Raw genomic sequence first — 7205 nt, 5'->3', positions numbered from 1 at the left:
TAAGAGGGAGTCCTCACTTCCAGCCTTTGAGGAGGATTCTAGCTAGTTTACATATAGGACCAGTTAAAAGAACATTTAAAATACACCATTAAACAACTCACAGGTTAAGGTTAAAACACATTAAATATGATTAGTATGAATAGATTAACGGAGCATCTGTTCTTTAACTCAGAAGTTTTAGCATTCTTGTTTTTAGGTTGAATCGAATCAACACTTTAGAACGGTGGCAACTTATTATTCCTTTCCTTTTGACTTTTGTGTCCAAGTATAATGAGTGAAATGTGAATCTCATGGTTGGTTTTAGAGATACCCACATAGAAAGAAGCACAGGGTGACAAACAGGAAGTGTGGCATTCAGTCTGTGGGTTTTTAACAAAGGAAATAAAGTAAACTCTACTAAGAAGTATAAAGTTCTGGCAAAGAAACATATTTATGGAGATTAGAAAATGTTTTGCTGCTGCGGCTGCTGCTAAGTCGCTTCAGGCGTGTCCGACTCTGTGCGACCCCACAGACGGCAGCCCACCAGACTCTCCGTCCCTGGGATTCTCCAGGCAAGAACACTGGAGTGGGTTGCCATTTCCTTATATCTAGAAAAACACTAAAACCCTTTCTGAGGATGACTGTCTCTTGTGACTAGCAGAAACCTTCTGCCAAGAAAAAAAAAAGTGCTGGATTGCATCTACCCTCCCCGCCCACCGCCGCCCCCTTTACAAAATCACATCCATACTGAGCTTTTCTCTTGCCTCTTTGGAGCAGTTTCTCATAGCTATCTGAGGTGCTGTCTCCTGGGCTGTCCTCCTCAGGTACCACCCAATAAAACGTAACTCAAAACTCACATTGCGTAGTTTTTTAAGTTGACATTTTTTGGAGAAGGAAATGACAACCCACTCCAGTATTCTTGCCTGGAGAATCCCATGGACGCAGGAGCCTGTTAGTCTACAGTCCACGGGGGGTCGCAAAGAGTCAGACACAACTGAGCAACTTCACTTGTACTTCACTATTATACAGTTTTCTACCCCAAATTGATATTTTGAGAGCACAAATAAAAATACATAGAATAGACTTGGAGATAGAGAATGTATCCAAATAGAACACAGATCTATTTGTTAGGTAAGAAAATAGTTATTTTAAGAGGTCTGATTCTATCTTGTCTTGAATTCTTATTTAATTAGCCTGCCAAAACTGTATTGTGTATTTAACATCACAGAAATAAATACATATTGGTCTTCTGAATTTTTATGCTATCACAGGAATGTTAAGAGTTGAATCAATGTTTCACAGAAGGCGTTTTCCAGATACCAGGAAGTGTGGGAAATTATTCCACTTTATCCTGAGAGAGAGGATGACCTTGCGTTTTTTACAAAAGGCAAAATAGATTAAATGCAATGTTTTTCATAAAGCATCATCTTTCAAACATCTATTATATGATAAATATAATCTGTAATCTTTATATTCATACTTTAACTCAATCAGCTTACTTTGTCATAACATTAAGTTATAGTGCTCATTGAATACTGAAACCCTTGGAAATACCCCCATTCCTGTCTATGTGCTAGAAAATGACACAATGAAACAGATGAAGCTTTACTGACCTGATGTCATTTTTAAGGAGCACTCAACCTGGTGGCTCAAGCAGTAAAGAATTTGCCTGCAGTGCCGGAGACCGGGGTTCGATCCCTATGTCGCAAAGATCCCCTGGGGAAGGAAATTGCAACCCGCTCCAGTATTCTTGCCTGGAGAATTCCAAGGACAAAGGAGCCTGGCTGGTTACAGTCCATAGGGTCTCAGAGTAGGACATGACTGAGCAAACACTTCCTAACTTATGCTGATCACATCTATTGATTTGTTCAACAGTATGGCATATTTGGATACCATGATTTTGACATTTACATAGCACTTTTATAGAAGTTTCTAAATCTTTCATTTACAAATCATTTATTTCATATGGTACTCATGTCATATGAACTTCATAAGCCTTGGGAGGAAACAAAAGTGCATAATTCCCTTTATTTTAAAATTAATTTTTTTTTAAATTTTATTTTATTTTTAAACTTTACAAATTGTATTAGTTTTGCCAAATATCAAAATGAATCCACCACAGGTATACATGTGTTCCCCATCCTGAACCCTCCTCCCTCCCCATACCATCCCTCTGGGTCGTCCCAGTGCACTAGCCCCAGGCATCCAGTATCGTGCATTGAACCTGGACTGGCAACTCGTTTCATACATGATATTATACATGTTTCAATGCCCTTCTCCCAAATCTTCCCACCCTCTCCCTCTGCAACAGAGTCCATAAGACTGTTCTATACATCAGTGTCTCTTTTGCTGTCTCGTACACAGGGTTATTGTTTAAAAAGGTGAAGCTCTGAGAACTTAAGAGAACTAACCAAGGTGATTTAACATTTATTATTCAGTGTGTATTTTTTCAGTACCGTTATTAGTATTCCTGTAGTTGCAAAAACAGAAGTACTGATGAAAGTATAAAAGCTGAAAGGTTTTATTATTTTGGTTTACATGATGGAAATATACAAAAGGAAATTTGGTTCAATCAAATCATAATGATTCATTTCCAATGCCTTTGTTTCCCTCTGTGGGTTGCCCTTATTTTGTCTTGCTGTGAATAAAGGGAATCCCTTCTCCTAACTGCATCCTACTATGATTTGTCCCACTACCTAAGAGAGAGTCCTCACTTCCAGCCTTTGAGGAGGATTCTAGCTAGTTTACATATAGGACCAGTTAAAAGAACATTTAAAATACACCATTAAACAACTCACAGGTTAAGGTTCAGTTCAGTTCAGTTCAGTTCAGTCGCTCAGTCGTGTCTGACTCTTTGCGACCCCATGAATCGCAGCACGCCAGGCCTCCCTGTTCATCACCAACTCCCGGAGTTCACTCAGACTCACGTCCATCAAGTCGGAGATGCCATCCAGCCATCTCATCCTCTGTTGTCCCCTTGTTCTCCTGCTCCCAATCCCTCCCAGCATCAGAGTCTTTTCCAATGAGTCAACTCTTTGCATGAGGTGGCCAAAGTACTGGAGTTTCAGCTTTAACATCATTCCTTCCAAAGAAATCCCAGGGCTGATCTCCTTCAGAATGGACTGGTTGGATCTCCTTGCAGTCCAAGGGACTCTCAAGAGTCTTTTCCAACACCACACTTCAAAAGCATCACTTCTTTGGCACTCAGCTTTCTTCACAGTCCAACTCTCACATCCATGCATGGCCACAGGAAAAACCATAGCCTTGACTAGACAGACCTTTGTTGGCAAAGTAATGTCTCTGCTTTTCAATATGCTATCTAGGTTGTTCATAACTTTTCTTTCAAGGAGTAAGTGTCTTTTAATTTCATGGCTGCAGTCACCATCTGCAGTGATTTTGGAACCCAAAAAAATAAAGTCTGCCACTCTTTCCACTGTTTCCCCATCTATTTCCCATTAAGGTTAAAACACATTAAATATGATTAGTATGAATAAATTAACGGAGCATCTGTTCTTTAACTCAGAAGTTTTAGCATTCTTGTTTTTAGGTTGAATCAAATCAACACTTTAGAACCATGGCAACTTATTATTCCTTTCCTTTCGACTTTTGTGTCCAAGTATAATGAGTGAAATGTGAATCTCATGGTTGGTTTTAGAGATACCCACATAGAAAGAAGCACAGGGTGACAAACAGAAGTGTGGCATTCAGTCTGTGGGTTATTAACGAAGGAAATAAAGTAAACTCTACTAAGAAGTATAAAGTTCTGACAAAGAAACATATTTATGGAGATTGGAAAACTTTTTGCTGCCGCTGCTAAGTTGCTTCAGTCGTGTCCGACTCTGTGCGACCGTAAGAGAGTCATTTCCTAGGCAGGTTGATAAGAAGTTTATGGGTCCCCAAGGCGAGAGGGGTCTAGAATTCTCAAGGAGGAAGAAAGGACACACTTTTTCCCCCTCTACATTCCTTAGGATTATATTACAATAATGTATCCTGCTTGAGTACAGTCTCTGGAAAAAACCTTCTGGCTAATCCTGTTATCTTAAGGTGTAAATTATGTAAGTAGGTCTAGTGAGGTCTTTACAACCTCCAGACATTCTTTTGATTCACTGTAAAAACTAATTAGAGAGTATATAACCCCATGGCTAACACTAGCAAGGGGGTAGTCTTTATACTCCCTTCTGATGCCTATGTCAGAAGCTTTCTCTATCTCCTTTATACTTTAATAAAACTTCATTACACAAAAGCTCTGAGTGATCAAGCCTTGTCTCTGGCCCCGGATTGAATTCTTCTCCTCTGGAAGCCAAGAATCCTGGCATCTTTCCGTGGTTCAGCAACAACCTTTCATCTTGGGGGCTCATCTGGGATTCTTCAGGACAAGGTAAGGATGCTTGGAGACCTAGTTCTTTGTTCTCCTAGCAAACACGTTTTCTGCTGTACTTTACTAACTCTACGGTGTGCTTGCGTGAATGAATGAAATGCTTTGAACTAAGCAAGTGAGGATCCCTGCTCTGTGGTCCCACTCGATCTCATACGGCTATAGCAGAAACCTGTCGAGGGTTTATACCGACCTGCCAATGCCAAGAGGCACCCAATGTCTCTTTTTGGGGACCGACCAGAAATGGGTAAAGCATGTGGACCAAACTCTCCTTTCTTGGTCAAACTTTTTGGTCTCTTTGACCATTTCATAATTCCTTGGAAATTAGAAGTACTAACCTAATCTGTAGGATCATAGACTTTCAAGGGACTTGTGATCTATGCTGTTACTGTGTACTGTTACTTAGATCCCAAGCTTGGATTGGTAGTCAGGAAGCACTTAGCCTCGCTAGGCATGGAAAGTTTGGAAGCTAGATGGAGTTCTATCTCCAAGAGCATCTCTGAGGTTAAAGGTTACTCAGATTGGAACTATAACGGGTTTTTTTCCTTTGGTAACGCTGGCTCTTAGTGGACCAGAGGAGGCTCTTATACTTGTGTGGTGACGCTTGGAAGGAACATCTCAGTTTTATGTTTGTATCTATCTTATTGTGGTCAGGAATATACTCAGGGTCATACACAGGCACTCAGGTGACGAATGTTTTCCCCAGCAGTTTAGCCTGGGAGGCATTCCAGAAGGTTACTCTGTTTGCACCCTGGGTGGCATCAGAGGCAAGCAAGGTTTTAATGGTGAGGAGCTAGACGTCAGTCAGGGATGCCATCAGGTCTACCCCAGTGCATCTTCACCTCATTTTGTTGGTAGAACCAGGAGGGACGAGTATGTCACCTGCGTGGGTAAGGGACAGACTAAGTCTGACCAGGAAAAAAAAGCTTTGGTGTAAAGTCTGTCTATACCCCCATCTAGAGCAGGGAGGGACGCCTCCAGTAGAAAGAGGGCACTGGTTGCTTTTTTTCTCTCTTACAGATGGTAGCTAACAATTCCAGCCTCACTCCTTTAAACTGTATCCTATAGATTTGATCCCCAGGGTCCCCAGGGCTTAAAGAAGACACACCTGGTCTTCCTATGTGATACTGCATGGCCGTGGTACCCACTGGAGGACGGCAAATCGTGGCCAGTTGGAGGGTCTCTTAAGTATAATACTGTTTTACAATTATACTGGTTCTGTAGAAAACAAGGGAAATGGGTAGAAGTAGCCTATGTGTTGCCCTTTTTTCTCTCTGTGAAATATGCCAGACTTGTGTCCTAAGGGTATAGATTTGGGTGTGAAACCTTCAGCTCCCTCCTCTCCTCCTACTTTGCTAGATGAGATGGAGGACGGGAGACAAAGAGATAAAGAAAAGCAGAGATAAAGAAAAGCTCCAATCTATCCCTGGGATCATATGTGCAGAGCAGCCAGAGAGACTAAGGAACAGCCACACAAACTGCTCCCTCTTCATGAAGCACCCACCAGGAGAAATAATCAGTCTATGAGAGTTAATAAACCTTTTTCTTATCAAGAAATACAAAGAATCAAGGAGGATCTGGGAGACTATTTAGAGGCCCCCCAAAAATAGAGCTTTTAAAGTTGTTACTTTGCTTTCTGACCTTACTTGGAAGGATGTGATGTATATCTTGGGACAAAAGCTGACTCCCGACTCAAAGACTCGAGTTTTGGGAAAAGCGGTTGCTTATGGAGATGATGCACAGGGAGGCCTGGTGAGCTGCGATTCATGGGGTCGCAAAGAGTCAGACACGACTGAGTGACTGAACTGAACCGAACTGATGGAGATGAATGGTTTGGTAATGAATCAGTAGGGAAGAGGGAGGACAAGATAACCGCCCTCCCCACTGGGAATCAGGCGGTCCCAATTACAGAACCAGACTGAGACTACAACACAGCTAAAGGAAGATGGGATCAGAGTCATTTTGTCAGATGTGTTCTTGAAGGACTCAGGCAGGTGCATGTTAAGCCTTTCAGTTCAGTTTAGTTCAGTCGCTCAGTCGTGTCCGACTCTTCGCGACGCCATGAATCCCAGCACGCCAGGCCTCCCTGTCCATCACCAACTCCCGGAGTTCACCCAGACTCACATCCATTGAGTCAGTGATGCCATCCAGCCATCTCATCCTCTGTCGTCCCCTTCTCCTCCTGCCCCCAATCCCTCCCAGCATCAGAGTCTTTTCCAATGAGTCAACTCTTCACATGAGGTGGCCAAAGTACTGGAGTTTCAGCTTTAGCATCATTCCTTCCAAAGAAATCCCGGGGCTGATCTCCTTCAGAATGGACTGGTTGGATCTCCTTGCAGTCCAGGGGACTCTCAAGAGTCTTCTCCAACACTACACTTCAAAAGCATCAATTCTTCGGCACTCAGCTTTCTTCACAGTCCAACTCTCAGATCCATACATGGCCACTGGAAAAACCCTAGCCTTGACTAGACAGACCTTTGTTGGCAAAGTAATGTCTCTGCTTTTGAATATGCTATCTAGGTTGGTCATAACTTTCCTTCCAAGGAGTAAGCGTCTTTTAATTTCATGGCGGCAGTCACCATTTGCAGTGATTTTGGAGCCCAAAAAATAAAGTCGGGCATTGTTTCCACTGTTTCCCCATCTATTTCCCATGAAGTGATGGGACCGGATGCCATGATCTTCGTTTTCTGAATGTTGAGCTTTAAGCCAACTTTTTCACTCTCCACTTTCACTTTCATCAAGAGGCTTTTGAGTTCCTCTTCACTTTCTGCCATAAGGGTGGTGTCATCTGCATATCTGAGGTTATTGATATTTCTCCCGGCAATCTTGATTCCAGCTTGTGTTTCTTCCA

The sequence above is a fragment of the Bos taurus genome, chromosome 29 (genome assembly GCF_002263795.3).
Source record: "Bos taurus isolate L1 Dominette 01449 registration number 42190680 breed Hereford chromosome 29, ARS-UCD2.0, whole genome shotgun sequence".
Classification (NCBI taxonomy): Eukaryota; Metazoa; Chordata; class Mammalia; order Artiodactyla; family Bovidae; genus Bos; species Bos taurus.
This window is presented reverse-complemented; position numbering follows the sequence as displayed.